The sequence below is a fragment of the Cervus canadensis genome, chromosome 1 (assembly GCF_019320065.1).
Source record: "Cervus canadensis isolate Bull #8, Minnesota chromosome 1, ASM1932006v1, whole genome shotgun sequence".
Classification (NCBI taxonomy): domain Eukaryota; kingdom Metazoa; phylum Chordata; class Mammalia; order Artiodactyla; family Cervidae; genus Cervus; species Cervus canadensis.
The window spans coordinates 71514946-71530729 of record NC_057386.1 but is presented as its reverse complement, the minus strand read 5'-3'; the positions used below and the strand labels follow the sequence as shown (position 1 = coordinate 71530729).

Here is a 15784-nt window from a genome sequence, read left to right as displayed (position 1 = left end):
GAAATAATTCTACTCAGGTCATGTAGAATTTCCTAAGAAAAGATCATTTGTTCAAGAAATATTTTGGGGTACTTGTTGTCTAATTGTGTGTGCATGAATAGGTGTGATAGGTGTGTGTGTGTGTGTGTAGAGAAAGGGGAAAACATGTGAGTAAGATGGGTCATTTTAAGTGAAAATAGAAATATATTTCTGTTGACAAATACATATTTTTTGTTTGTTTCTGGGAGATGCATTGACTGAAGAACAGGGTTTCAATCAACAATTACTTTTTGGAGCATTAATTAAGTATTTCTTTGGGACTTTTTGTATGAATCCTGACTTTGTTTTCAATTGTAAAATTTCTCAGATGTTTGCATGCAACAATGTTAACACCTGCTCTGAAAATATTATTGGAAACTGGATGAAGAGTGCATGCATGTGTGTGTGTGTGTGTGTGTGTGTGTGTGTGTGTGTGTAGTTCATTTATTGGTAACAAAAGCCCTCTTTGGGGGAACCACAAGATCTATTTTCTAATTTCACAGAAATATATTTAGAAATGGCTGCATGATTTGGGAAAGTTATATGTAATAAAAAAACTAAAATAGATTTTAGAATTAGACTAGCTCTGTTTCTTGAAGTGAGTGATCTTTAATATTTTGTTTATCAGTTTGTACTTATTCTGGTATGTGATTAGAGATGCTTATGATTTAGAAATAGTAATATAATCCAAGTGAATCAATTGCCCATATTTTTTAAAAATAAGGACATACTCTTCCATTTTTTATTTAATTTAATGTCAAAATATCCTGTTCACAATTTTAATTTCTACTTTGGGCTTCAGATTGCAGGGAACTTGTTCTTTCACCACTGAAGCAGTCCTTCTCACCAAGGACAGCGTGGGAACTCAGCTGAACTCACAGGAAGCGTGAGTCTGCCATGATTTCTGTGGGTAGTGTTGAGTCAGTGAGGAAAAAGGAAGCGTAACTGACAAGGGAAGGAGCCTCACTGGGGTCACTGAAAACAGTCAAGAGAGAAATGGCTCATTTCACCGACACATTCTTTCCTTCCTGGGAAACCGAGGTTCGCCAGGGGAATGCAGTCCTCAATCCCTTTTGATCTCGGAGGGCCTTTGAAATACACACATAATTACAAATAGGCTTTGGGTGGCATGTGGAAATACTTAGGTAGCATCACCTTTGGAAAAGTGCTGGTGTCCCTCCACAGATCTCAGTTCAAAAGCCGAATTCCTTTCCTGGAAAAAATTTTGGATTTTTCCCATTTTCCATAAAGAACTTTGTGTTTCAGTTGCTAACTACCATTTATAGTCTGGTCACACAATAAGATGACTATTAATGCATAAATAAATACATGTGAACTACTAACAGGTGTCTCTAGAAACTGAGGTCCCTTTCCACAATTCATCTGAGAACTATAGTATAGGCAAAAATAGTAACACACATAACCTTGATCAGCTGTGGGTATATCCAAATAGCCAAAATGCAGCTGTGGGGGGATTAGGCCACATGGACTAAATCCTTTCTTTATAACTGCATTAAAGTGCAAGACAGAAGAGATAAAATAAATAAAGGCATTTACATATTTCCTAAAACTACAAAGTCTGTGCCAATAGTTCAGAAATGCATTTTATTACTATGCATATATATTTGTAAATATGGAATTTTTTAGCCTCTAAAAATTATACCAGTCACTCCTAAAGGAAATGTACCCTGATTATTCATTGGAAGGACTGATGCTGATGCTGAAGCTCCAATACTTTGGCCACCTGATGCGAAGAACTGACTAATTGGAAAAGACCCTGATGCTGGGAAAGATTGAGGGCAAGAGAAAGGGTGTCAGAGGATGAGATGATTGGATGGCATCACTGACTCAATGGATATGAGTTTGAGCAAACTCCAGGAAGATAGTGAATGACAGGGAAGCCTGGCATGCTGCAGTTCCTGGGGTCTCAAAGAGTCAGACATGACTTAGCGACTGAACAACAAAAATTATACTGTGGATGAATATCTGTTGCAATGGGGACAAGTTTGTGGTAGACTGTTAATTTAAAAATCAGATTCTTAAAACTGTATACTGGATGGTCTGTTTGTAGTAAATAAATGTGTATATATTTATAATAAAAAGAGAGCTGAATTGATAACTAACAGTTGTTAACAATGATTGCCCCTCAGTTCAGTCGCTCAGTCATGTCTGACTCTTTGTGACCCCATGGACTGCAGCATGCCAGGCTTCCCTGTCCATCACCAACTCTCAGAGCTTACTCAGACTCATGTCTATCGAGTCAGTGGTGCCATCCAACCATCTCATCCTCTGTCGTCCCTTTCTTCTCCTGCCTTCAATCTTTCCTAGCATCAGGGTCTTTTCCAATGAGTCAGGTCTTCGCATCAGGTGGCCAAAGTATTGGAGTTTCAGCTTCAGCATCAGTCCTTCCAATGAACACCCAGGACTGATCTCCTTTAGGATGGACTGGTTGGATCTCCTTGCAGTCCAAGGGACTCTGAAGAGTCTTCTCCAACACCACAGTTCAAAAGCATTAATTCTTCGATGCTCAGCTTTCTTTATGGTCCAACTCTCACATCCATACACGACTACTGGAAAAACCATAACATTGACTAAATAGACCTTTGTTGGCAAAGTAATGTCTCTGCTTTTTAATATGCTGTCTAGGTTGGTCATAGCTTTTCTTCCAAGAAGAAGCGTCTTTTAATTTCATGACTACAGTCACCATCTGCAGTGATTCTGGAGCCCAAGAAAATAAAGTCTGATTACCCGTAGATAGGTGTTTTATTTACTCTTTTTACTGATCTGTGTTTTGCAATTTTTCTTCAATAAGATTGCATTGCTTTTTCTAATAAGAAAGAAACAATGAATATTACTTTAAACATATTATATCACAAAAAGTGTTAAGATCATTTGAGAGCAACTGAGCCACTGATAGATAACCTGCAGTGATCATATAAGACATGAGTGAGAAGCAAAGAAATAACAGTATAAATTATTTTCTTAATTCTGAGACAAATTCCAACGTGTGGGTTTTGCCCTCATCACCAAGAATTTCTCTGACACCAGCTGGGTGTATTGCAATTTAAATCATTTCTGACACTTACCTACCAAGAACCCCACAGGTTAAGGGCTCAGTTCCTCAAGACTAGCTCTCACCCCAACATATGCATACACACATACACAAACACATCACAGACGCATACATACCACACACAACTGTTTACATAAGCATGTGTGTGTGCTTAATTGCTCAGTCGTGTCTGACTCTTTGCAACCCCATGGACCGTAGCCTGCCAGACTTCTCTGTCCATGGGATTCTCCAGGCAAGAATACTGGAATGGGTAGCCATTCCCTTCTCCAGGGGATCTTCCTGACCCAGGGATCAAACCTGGGTCTCCCACATTGCAGGCAGATTTTTTACCATGTGAGCCACCAGGGAAGCCCCATCACATAGGCACGGTTGATTAAATCATTGGCCATTGACAATTGATTCAATTTCCAGTCCCTCTCCCCTCCCCAGAAGTCAAGGGATGAGCTTGAAAGAATGATATACTGCTATTTGAAGCAACATGGATGGACCCACAGAATATTATGCTTAGTGAACTGAACTGAACTGAAAAGGGACAAACTACTATATACAAAATAGATAAGTATACACTGTATAGCACAGGGAATTATACCCATTGTCTTATAACCTATAATGGAATATAATTTGCAAAAATATTGAATCATTATGCTATCCACCTGAAACTAACATAATATTGTCAATCAACTAAAAAAGATACCTTTATCATTCTTATCAGTTAGAAAATATGAAGAGTTTTAAGTGTTCTGTGTCAGAAATGGAGGGGAAAGCCGAATAAATATTTCTTATCACAGCATCACAATTCCTTAGGGCCAATCTTCCCCAGGATGTGCTCCCCAGAACACACATGCCACAAAACACTCTGTAAAAAGTACAAAGGAGTTCAACTTTAAGACCTACTACAATATCAGCAAGATTTAAGAAAGGACTAACTTACACTATTGGGTGTAAGACAGGTTCTATTCTCCACAATATGGAGAATAGAGCTAATACTTTGCAATAAGCGTAAGTGAAAAGTAACCTTTAAAACTTGTATTAAAATTGTTTTAAATTAAAAGAAAGGGCTAACTTTTATTGGGGCTTCCCCAGTGGCTCAGCTGTAAAGAATCCTCCTGCGATGCAGGAGATGCAGGTTCAATCCCTGCACCTGGAAGATCCTCTGGAGGAGGGCATGGCAACCCACTCCAGTATTATTCTTGCCTGGAGAATCCCATGGACAGAGGAGCCTGGCAGGCTATAGTCCGTGGGGTTGCACAGAGTCGGACACAACTAAAGCGACTTAGCTTGCACGCACACTCTTTTACTGATTCAAAAAACACTCTGGAAAGTTCTGCAGTGGAGAAACCTGCAGCAACTACTACTTACTGGACCATAGATAGCTTTCCTCATAAAACCCTTATTAGCATTCCATGGGTTACTTGAGGAGCCTGTCTTCCAGTTAAAGCCAAGGAGATGCTCCTCTTTGTTTTAAGCCCCAAAGGCCTCTTGTTTCAATTACTGCAGTTGCCTAAAGAAGAAATTCCGTAGCCAAAGGTTTCCAGTTGAACATGCCTAAAAGAGTTAAAGTGCAAGTAAGGGACTTCCCTGGCAGTCCAGCCCATACGCTACGAGGTGCAACCAAAAGTAAAATAGAAATTAAAAAAATTATGAAGTGCAAAATAAATACAACTGCCAAACAAAGAGCCACCAGTGTGTTCTGTTGCCTGACACTGAACAGAATTCTCCTTGGTGAGAAACACACCAAACATTTAATTTCTTTCCAGACTCTAGAGGAGAGTGGACTCTCCACAGCCAACCGCAAGGGGCTCCGACTTTCACCTCCAGCCATCATTCTTCAAGACCTCCTCTTGGCTTTTGCCAATCTGTTCTCATATCCTTTGGTCTGTAGAAACTGATGTTTCAACAGGACGTGATGAGAATTTCCAGAGCTGGCTTCCAGTGTACCCAGGTGCTTGTTGGGTGTTTGGCTTACATAAGACTAACCACGTGGGGTATATGTTAAAATTAATTTTTGTCACAGTTCTAAAATGGCAATAAAATATCATTTTTCACTGTGGTAAAATAGATATAATATTTACCATTTTAACCATTTTTGAGTGTAACAGTTCAGTGGCATTAGGTATATTCACATTGTTATGCAGTTATCATCACCATCCATTTCTAGAAATTTTTGATCATCCCAAATAGATACCGGTACCTGTATCTGTACCCATAAGACACTAATGCCCCACTTCCCTCCTCCCACCCCCACACCCCTGGTAACTTTTATTTTACTTTCAGTCTCTACAAATTATTCTTATACTTTGTATAAATAGAATCATTAATATTTGTCCTTCTGTGTCTGCCCTTATTTCACTTTGCATAGTATCTGCAAGGTTCATCTGAAATAAAATAGTTTTCTATGAATGATAATAATTATTATTTTATATCAGTGAAAGGGACAATACTGTTCATAATCTTTCACCAAGATTTCTTTAACCCACTAAAAGAGGGAGCACCAGAGGCACACATCCGGTCAGATTCTTTTTTTTTTTTTGCCACACCAGGAGGATTGTACGGGCTCAGTTCCCTCACCAGGGACTGAACCTGGGCCATGGCAATGAAAGCAATCCTAACCACTAGCCCACCAGGGAACTCTCCAGATTTTTTTCTTACTCTATTTTGACTGAAATAGAAAATCTAACCATAATTACTGGCCATCAGAATTAGTAAAATTTTTCATGACCTCTGATACTCCTAAATCTGTCTCAAACATATACCCAGAAAGTATATATCCTGGTTTCTCTCTCAGCAGTAAGTCAGTTATTAGGATAAAAATTTTTTTTTAATTTTTAGGATAAGAAAAAATTTAGGATTAAAAAAATTGCCACACGTAATATCCAGAATGTTCTCTGTCGCAAATTCAGTGTTCTGGAGACGGGAATGGCAAGATGACAATAAATGGAGTAGGTCTCCACTTTGATTTCATTTGGCTCTGGAAAGTGTTTCTCCAGATTTCAGGACGGCATTTGCATTAGTTTCTTTTATTTATCTTATTTTCAGGGATATGACATACAAGCACATCCCATAATGTCTTAAATTTCTCCAATGAGTGAAAAAAAATCACATGTTAAAATCAAACTTAAGATATTTATACCATAATTTGATCCTTTTAAGAAATCCTGAAGGCCACAATATTTTATATGATAAAAATGTATACTCTGATGTGATAGACTAAGGCTGTTAAAAAATAGAATATATCATTGAAATATGCTACTTGAAAAAACTACTTTTAAAAAATGGCATTACTAGTGTCATGGAGAAATGCTTTTATCTCATCCATGATTTTAAGAGCTTGTTTAAACACTTTCATCTCGATAAACAGTTTACTTCTATGTGGAAAAGAAGGCTTGTACTTACTGCCAATTTCTTCACAAAGCATGCTTAAAAGATAAACACTCAGTGACCACAGTTTAAATATATTAACTACTTTCATCAACTACGTTCTGGAGATGAAGCAAGGGCTAAAAACACAACCATTTTATCCAAACAAGTAAACACTTCCTCCTTAAATTCATAACCAACCTTGGCAGTATCTTTCCAGTTTACATCATGGCTCACAAAATAATTGCCAACTACATGAAAAATCTCTAGTGTGGGGGTGGAGCAATGAACTAACCAGTAGGTCATTGAGCACTTCCCTTTCATTTATTTCTGCACATTTCTGCCAAGCACTGATTGATACTCTGCACATCTTTGATTCTTTCCAAATGTAAGCCAAGTGTCTGCCAGAAAGCGCTCATGACAGACATGGCCCTTCTATGCTGAATGGCATTAATATTATATGATGTACAACAGTCCACTCGGATTATGAAATTCCCAGTGGCTAATTAAAGTTTCTTCCTGAGCATGGTAATTATCATTAGCCTTATAGTTGGATTTGTAAACTTTTCAGCAGTATGTAGTTTCTATATTTTTGGTTTGTTCATATGTTTTGTTTTGTTTGGTGTACAACTTTGATGAATGCTTCTTTAGCTTTGGTCTCTTCTCCACCTTTAAATGACAAAAATTTATCAATTTCATATTAGAAAGCATTATTTTGTGCTTGTTCAAGAAAAACTCAATTGGTTTATCAGAAAGGTCACGATACTTTGAAAGCAATGCAAAAGCCCCTGTGGCTTCTTGCCATTCTTTAACAAAGTTTTGTAACAGACAATGCAATAGAAACCAGAGGCAAATTGATTGCTGGTCTGATAAAATCCAATTTTCACTTATTCATCAAGATTCACTTGTTCTAACATATATGGCCTCACATTTGCTGTTTGCATTGGACTCCTGTTCACTGTTTACATTTATGCTACTGTGGTTCTATTTATATTACCATTTTCATCACTACCTCTATGTTTTACTTAACTACCTCTAAGCATGTGATTTCTTTCTGTGACTTGCCTATCGTAACACACAATTAAAAATGTAGAATTAGAGGTAAATAGCATTTAAATATATAAAATCTAATAGGGCAGAAGTGAACCATTAACTGGTGCACTAGTTGAGATAAACATTTTCGGAACATAGTGATTATTAAGCACGCAACTAGATTCCTATCCAAATGATAAATTTATCTTAACATTCAAACCTGCAAAACAAACAAGAACTCAAGTGTTCCCTTGCTCTTTCCTTCTGTAGCTAGCCTGGGAACACAGATGATCCACAGTGATCATCACAGATGATGCCTGTGACCAAGAATTCCCCCTGGGGTGGGATTTCAGGGTGTTGGGATGGCTGTCTGCCCTCCAAAATAGCTCATCCTCTAACTAGCCTGATAGCCAAAGTCCTCAAGTCATTAGTGATTCCTCCTAGGAGCAAGATAGATCTGGCTCGCAAAATTCAAGGTGACTTTTATTAAATATCATGAAGCCCACAGCATAAAGGTGGTTTATAAATACAAGCAATATATGAAACAGACACAGTCCCTTGCTTCTGGAGCTTATGATTCAGACCTTAAATAAAAACATATAAATTGCAAACTACTGATTATGGTAAGCGCTGAAGGAAAGGAAGAACGAAAGAGAGAATCATAAAGTGGCAGGTGGAGGAAGGGAGATCTAATTTAAATTGATGGGTCGAGGGGAAGTGCTGTGTGAATTATTCTCTTTGAGATCCTCAAAAAGCAGAATAATCCACGGGTACTATATATACATACATTCTTTTTTCTAATAACATTTGTGTGGTATAGGAACACCTAAGAGACAACAGCCTTTGTTCTTTCAAGTATTATTATTGTCATTGTTGCTTTTAGTGTTTGCTATGTTCTAGGCACTGTTTTGGGCTCTGGTGTAGAGTTGTGGATGGGATAGACAAGATTTCTGTTCTCATGAAACTTAAAGTTGATATGCTCCTCAGAATATGAAAGGAGAAAAATATAACTGAACTCTGGAGTAATCTGTTTAAAAAAAACATGGAACTTCCCTGGTGGCCCAGTGGTTAGGACTTTGCTTTCTAATGCAGGGGGTGTGAGTTTGATGCCTGGTCAGAGAGCTAAGGTCCCATATGCCTTGCAGGCAAAAAACCAAAACATAAGACAGAAATATTATAACAGATTCTATAAAGACTTTAAAAATGGTCCATAGAAAAATTTTAAACAAAAAAGCTTATAAAGCCTCATTTCATCAATAATGCAAGATCACCATGGGGATAAGAAATATGCCCTTGCCTGACAACACCTGGCTGTAACCTGACTGCATGTTAAATCATACATTTTAAAAAAAAGGCATATATTAGTCAAAACTAGAGAATAGCTATGTTGAAGATAAACGCCCCCAAATGGAGCTGCTATATCAAGTTGTATAGATCAGTGACACCAGCCATTAATATCATCTTCCTCTTGTGATTGAAATTTGGACTCAAATGGAAATTGGTCTGTAGAGAGAATTGTTGACAAGTCTATGTTACATTTTTATAACTGATCAATACATTGGCATTCTGGTCAATCTGTAGAAGTATGTTTAACCTGAGTGTTTACAAGAGAGATCATACATCAAGTCTGCAAGGCCTAGTAGCTGCCCATCAGGGTGGCCCCAGGCTTTCTCCCTGAGACCACTGGCTTTAGGGTAAGTTCTCTTTCTGATCAGCAATTTGCATTAATCGATAATCATAAGATATTTGGAAGATACCTCATCAACTATCCCTAGTGAGGAAAATAATGATTTGGGATGTGAGGCAGGAAATGGTTATTTCAAGGTTTATAATAAACCATTTTCAACAAAATTGGCTGATATTCCCAAGAACTGTCGAATAGACTAGAAAAGGAAGGAGCAATTGAACCCACAACTTTTGATCCTTTTGTCAGTGTAGTTGCCTGCACTTATCAGTAGGAAGACAGGCTAACACAGTCAGTGGAGTGCAGACGTTTCTCATTTATCCCAACAAGCTGAAATAGTACGTAAGATCAAAAAGGAAGCATTCAGCAGTTCAGTCTTGTCTCCTTTTTGTGAAACTGAAAAGAACCAAAGTAAGCACATTTGAATTTGGCATAAATGGGACTAAGAATATTTATCGTAGACAGTTGAATATTAGTCATAAGATCAAAGCTGTTCCTTCCAAGTTTAGCAGAAAAACACAAAGAATTTGATAAATATTGAATTATACTATAAGGCAACTGCTCATACTTTTAATATAATCTGCTTTTTATGAATTTCTTTCCTTCTCCTTTAAAATCAAAGCCCATCACCAAATACAATTTTAAAAATACTACATTGAATTGCTTTTCCTCTCAGCTTAGGGAAGGGTTTTACTTGCTTTCATACCATCATCTTTAGCAGTTTTTCCCCTGAATAAAAGGGGGAAAAAAGCTTGAAATTTCCAGAGAAATGTAGTGAAAAATAAGCTGCTTGGAGAATGATGTGGCCATGTCAGACATATCACATATATTACTCTTCAGTTAATGTATTTAAAGACATCAAATTAGATTATGGTAATTATTTTGGAAATTTGGTTTTCCATTTTATGGAGCTTTCTATAAACTGGAGCATATTTAAGCACCTGAAAACATCGGTCAGGTTTTCTAAACTTTGCACATTAGGATCACTTGGCTGGGACACAGGTGGATGGTGGAGAGGGTGGGGAAGGGTCAATTTTAAAATTACTAATACCTTATTCCCACCCCTGAGAATCTAGCCGCCTAGCTGATCATAATCTTCCATCAAAATAAAGAACTACTATTCTAAAAAGGAATTGTGGTAACATAACCATCAAAATTCTCGAAATTCAAAAGGCATTTAAGTTTAGGTTAGGTTGCCAGATAAAATAGAGAATGCTTATTTAAATTGAATTTCAGATAAACAACAAATACAAATACTGCAAAGGCACCCTATGTTTTTATTTACTGACAGCCCTAAATTAGGTTTTTGGTTTTTTTTGCTTAAAAATTCTTTGGAATAAAGTTGTTTACCTACTCTTGGAGCTGCTTAGAAACAGACTTGATTTAAAACAAAACAAATATCATGAGATATCGCTTATATGTGGAATCTAAAAATTGGTACAAATGAACCTATTTACAAAGCAGAAATAGAGTCACAGATGTAGAAACAAACTTATGGTTCCGAAGGGGAAAGGCAGGGGTGGGGATAAACTGGGAGATAGGGATCGACATATACACACTGCTATGTATAAAATAGCTAACTAATGAGAACCTGCTTCATAGCACAGGGAAAGCTCCTCAGTACTCTGTAATGGCCTGTATGGGAACAGAATCTAGAAAAGAGTGGCTATGTGTCTATGTGTAACAGATTCACTTTGCTGTTACAGCAGAACACATTGTAAATCGACTATACTCCAATAAAAATTCATTTAAAAATGAAAAACCAAACAAAAACTGGGTAAAGGTGCTAGATGTATTACTTTCCTAGATCTTAAATCTGTTCATCTCCTCTTAACACTTCCAAGTTCTCCCTTGGCTGTGTCTTGACGTGTGTCCAGGGTTTATAGTTGTCCTTAGCAGGGAGGGGCAGGGAGAAACAAAGCTACATCATCTTGTTGAGGCCCCAAAGCAAAGTACATCTCTGCTATCATAATTGGAAGTTACTTTTCATTCAGAAAAGTAAAAGAAGTGCTCTTTGTAGGTTAAGTGAAAACATTAAGAAACTGGGAGATAGCTGCTGCTAACATTATATATTCCTTTAAACCTGTGTGTGTGTGTGTGCTAAATTGCTTCTGTCATGTCGGACTCTTTGTGACCCTATGGACCTTAGCCCGCCAGGCTCCTCTGTCCATGGGATTCTCCAAGCAAGCATACTGGAGTGGGTTGCCGTGCCCTCCTCCAGCGGATCTTCCCCACCTAGGGATGGAACCTGCATCTCTTACATCTCTTACATTGGCAGGAAGGTTCATTTCCACGAATGCCACCTGGGAAGCCTCTATTTCTTTCCAACTTCTAAATAAATACATTAGATAGATGTAGACCTAGGAATCAGTACTGGGAGAGTTACTAACTGAGGCAGAAAACTCTCAGATCTGCTGTCTTCTCTGTATTATGTATCTCAAAGTGGAGGAGCAGTGACCGTCTCAGCTTCACATACTTCCTCGCTGTTTCTTCCCTGCCTAAATATCCAATTCTCCCTAGACCATTGATTATGTAACTTTTCTCATTTATTTGTGATGGTGTCTCCTATTTACAAATTTTTGTTCATATTGTGAACCAGTTATTTTTTTTATCATGCCTTGTAAGTAGTTTTGCTGTTATAAAGAAAAGTTCTTAATGTTTGTCAATTTGTTTTATTTTAACTTCCTTAGTCAAGTTTTTATGAAAGAAGCTTGTCAAACTTATCAACTGCTCCCCTTCTTTAGTGAGAGTTTATTCCATCTGTAGAATCTCATCCTAGTGAGTGGAAGTGTTTTGACACCAGGAAGTAGGGGACCAATCCAGGGGTTTGGGTCCCTTTTGTGTGTGTTCGCGTGCTCAGTGTGTCCGACTCTTTGTAACCCCGTGGACTGTAACCCACCAGGCTCCTCTGTCCATGGAATTTTTCAGGCGAGAACACTGGCATGGGTTGCCATTTCCTCCTCCAGGGGATCTTCCCCACCCAGGAATCGAACCCACGTCTCTTTCATCTCTTCCATTTGCAGGCGGACTCTTTACCACTGGGAAGCCTTTTATTCCTCATCAGATACTACTAAGTACGTTCAAACAGTCCTCATGCTTGCTTCCAGCCCTCTTGTGAAGGAATGGTTTCTTGGGACCACTGCCTTACTCCTCACAAAAGGGGGGTGTGCAGACCCCTGTTACTACCTCCTTTGGGTCAGAACCTGTGTGCTCAAGGTATCCTTCACTCTCAAGACATTTACCAGTGATACATGTGCTGTGGTGATTTCCAAAAACCTAACGTTAACCTCATTAAGGCTAACTTGTAAACCTACACACGTTCTCCTGTGTATTTCAAATTATCTCTTGGTTACTTATAATACCTAATACAATATAAATGCTATATAAATAGTTGCATGGCAAGTTCAAGTTTTACTTTTTGAAACTTTCTGGAATATTTTTTTCCCAAATATTTTTGACCTGTTAGTGGTTGAATCCAAGGATTGGGAATCCATATGGAGGGTATGGAGGGCAGACTGTACTGACTTTTAAAAAAATCACTTTTCTACTTTTTTCCCTTAGTTTTCACACTCAAGTATTGATAATATCCATAAGTACTATAGTTTTTTTTTTAAACTTCATAGAAATGGAATCATATAACATAAAGTATTTTATATCTAGATTCTTTCACTAAATATTGTGTTTTTGTGATCCATCAGCGTTGATATGAAGCATTCTTATGGTTACAACTTTACAGAAACAGTTTTTATTTCCCACCCCTGCTCTGCTCCAAACCAAGGCAACCTACTTGTGTACGTATGGCTGAGTCCCTTCACTGTTTGCCTGAAGCTATAACAACATTGTTAATTGGCTATATACCCCAGTATGAAATGTTTTTGGTGTTAAAAAGAAAATTAAAAAAAAAAGAAGTTGGGTATGTTCATCGCCGATTCATCCTTCTTTTGGTATCTTGGCTTTAAGAAGGAAGGATCTCATCTTAGATCTTCACCTTGGGTAGACCCTGGGCTTTCGTTTCTGTTTTTTACACTCTTCAAAGCTACTAAAGCCAACATTCGCCTGGTTTAGGAAATGTTCTTAGGCAAAAGCAGTTCAAGTGCTCTGCTAATATTTCCGGGGTCCCTTCACTATTTAGATTTTGGCTTGGAAATTCACCATTTTAAATTGCTCTTCCCTCCAGCTGGGAGAGTTGGTCTAAGCAATGTAACCTTCCGTATTATGGGAAATGGAGGTCTTTTATAATAAAAAATTATATTCAATCTGTATTTCTATCCCCTTTTTCATTCCAAATGCATTAATGTGTGTTTATATGTGTGCATTTCTTAATTAGAATTTCCTAGTGCATTTTTGTTGGAGAAGGCGATGGCACCCCACTCCAGTACTCTTGCCTGGAAAATCCCATGGACAGAGGAGCCTGGTAGGCTGCAGTCCATGGGGTCGCTAAGAGTTGGACACGACTGAGCGACTTCACTTTCACTATTCACTTTCATACATTGGAGAAGGAAATGGCGACCCACTCCAGTGTTCTTGCCTAGAGAATCCCAGGGATTGCGGAGCCTGGTGAGCTGCCATCGGTGGGGTCACACAGAGTCGGACACGACTGAAGTGACTTAGCAGCAGCAGTAGTGCATTTTTGTATTATTTTTTTCTCCAGAGATATAACTTGACTCATTTACAGCTCTAATAATTTTTTATTTCCTAATTCTTTAATTTCTGCTTTTATCCTTATTTCCTCTCTCATTTTTTAAATTTATTTTTTTCATTTTTATTTTTTCCCATTTATTTTTATTAGTTGGAGGCTAATTACTTTACAATATTGTAGTGGTTTTTGCCATACATTGACATGGATCAGCCATGGATTTACATGTGTTCCCCATCCTGAATGCCCCCCCCCACCTCCCTCCCTCCCCATCCCATCTCTCTGGGTCATCCCAGTGCACCAGCCCCAAGCACTTGTCTCATGCATCCAACCTGGACTGTCGATCTGTTTCACACTTGATAATATACATGTTTCGATGCTGTTCTCTCAGATCATCGCCCCCATGCCTTCTCCGATAGAGTCCAAAAGTCTCTTCTATACATCTGTGTCTCTTTTTCTGTCTTGCATATAGGGTTATCGTTACCATCTTTCTAAATTCCATATATATGCGTTAGTATACTGTATTGGTGTTTCTCTTTCTGGCTTACTTCACTCTGTATAATGGGCTCCAGTTTTATCCACCTCATTAGAACTGATTCAAATGTATTCTTTTTAATGGCTGAGTAATATTCCAACAGCTTTCTTATCCATTCGTCTGCTGATGGGCATCTAGGTTGCTTCCATGTCCTGGCTATTATAAACAGTGCTGCAATGAACACTGGGGTGCACGTGTTTCTCTTTCAGATCTGGTTTCCTCGGTGTGGATGCCCAGGAGTGGGATTGCTGGGTCATATGGCAGTTCTATTTCCAGTTTTTTAAGGAATCTCCACACTGTTCTCCATAGTGGCTGTACTAGTTTGCATTCCCACCAACAGTGTAAGAGGGTTCCCTTTTCTCCACACCCTCTCCAGCATTTATTGCTTGTAGACTTTTGGATAGCAGCCATCCTGACTGGCGTGTAATGGTACCTCATTGTGGTTTTGATTTGCATTTCTCTGATAATGAGTGATGTTGAGCATCTTTTCATGTGTTTGTTAGCCATCTGTATGTCTTCTTTGGAGAAATGTCTGTTTAGATCTTTGGCCCATTTTTTGATTGGGTCATTTATTTTTCTGGAATTGAGCTGCAGGAGTTGCTTGTATATTTTTGAGATTAGTCCTTTGTTTGTTTCTTCATTTGCTATTATTTTCTCCCAATCTGAGGGCTGTCTTTTCACCTTGCTTATAGTTTCCTTTGTTGTGCAAAAGCTTTTAAGTTTCATTAGGTCCCATTTGTTTGTTTTTGCTTTTATTTCCAATATTCTGAGAGGTGGGTCATAGAGGATCTTGCTGTGGTTTATGTCGGAGAGTGTTTTGCCTATGTTCTCCTCTAGGAGTTTTATAGTTTCTGGTCTTACATTTAGATCTTTAATCCATTTTGAGTTTATTTTTGTGTATGGTGTTAGAAAGTGTTCTAGTTTCATTCTTTTACAAGTGGTTGACCAGTTTTCCCAGCACCACTTGTTAAAGAGGTTGTCTTTTTTCCATTGTATATTCTTGCCTCCTTTGTCAAAGATGAGGTATCCATAGGTACGTGGATTTATCTCTGGGCTTCTATTTTGTTCCAATGATCTATATTTCTGTCTTTGTGCCAGTACCATACTGTCTTGATGACTGTGGCTTTGTAGTAGAGCCTGAAGTCAGGCAGGTTGATTCCTCCAGTTCCATTCTTCTTTCTCAAGATTACTTTGGCTATTCAAGGTTTTTTGTATTTCCATACAAATTGTGAAATTATTTGTTCTAGTTCTGTGAAGAATACCGTTGGTAGCTTGATAGGGATTGCATTGAATCTATAGATTGCTTTCTCTCTCTCTTTTTTTTTAAATTTTCTAACTTATTGAGTGGAATACTTAGTTCATTTACCATTAGGCTTTCTTTTTTAAATATTGAAAAATTTTAAATAATGAATTTGTTTTTGAGTTTATCTTTGTATGCATCCCATTAGT

The 15784-nt window shown here is 38.0% G+C and overlaps 1 protein-coding gene across 1 annotated transcript in view; it reads left to right on the top strand.

The window, feature by feature from the left end:
* Positions 1-820: 820 nt before the first annotated feature.
* MMAA (metabolism of cobalamin associated A) overlaps positions 821-15784 on the top strand; it is a 54320-nt gene continuing 39356 nt past the window's right edge. Inside the window, exon 1 of the mRNA XM_043485200.1 lies at positions 821-904. The gene's annotated coding sequence lies outside the window, so the exon portion shown is untranslated. The remainder of the gene's footprint in view (positions 905-15784) is intronic.